Source organism: Orycteropus afer, unplaced genomic scaffold (assembly GCF_000298275.1).
Source record: "Orycteropus afer afer isolate SDZICR_OR568_19922 unplaced genomic scaffold, OryAfe1.0 scaffold00490, whole genome shotgun sequence".
Taxonomy (NCBI): Eukaryota; Metazoa; Chordata; class Mammalia; order Tubulidentata; family Orycteropodidae; genus Orycteropus; species Orycteropus afer.
This window is the reverse complement of record NW_006922077.1, coordinates 74,106-74,634: the sequence shown is the minus strand read 5'-3', so window position 1 is coordinate 74,634 and position 529 is coordinate 74,106.

Below are 529 nucleotides of genomic sequence, written 5' to 3'. Positions count from 1 at the left end.
GGAGTATACCTACATGTGTAATTGTTCTCCTTATAGGCTTGTCTATTTTTTGGCTGGAAGTCACGGAAGTGAGTTTGATTCCAGGCCTGAAGTGTAATGAGGGGCTTTAGTCTTGGCGGTTTCACCAGTCTCTATCAGACCAGTTAGCCTGTTTTAAATTTTTTTTTATTTTGAGTTTGTTCCACATTTTTCTTCCACTCTATATCCAGGATTTCCAATTTTTATCCTTTTCAGAGTGGTTGGCAGTGGTAGCTGGGTACCATCTAGTTCTGGTCCCAGGGTCATGTAGGCTGAGGTTTACAGGCTCCACTTGTCCTGTGAAATAATTGTTTCCATGCATCTTTGATTTTCTTTATTCGTCTTTGCTCTGGACGAGGAAAGACCAATTGTTGCATTGTAGATAGCTGTTCTCAAGCTTCTAAGACCCCAGTCTATACTTATCAAAGTAGTTTTTTTGTACTTGTTAGGTGCTGTCGAGTTGGTTCCAACTTATAGTGACTTTATACACAGCAGAATGAAACACTGCCCA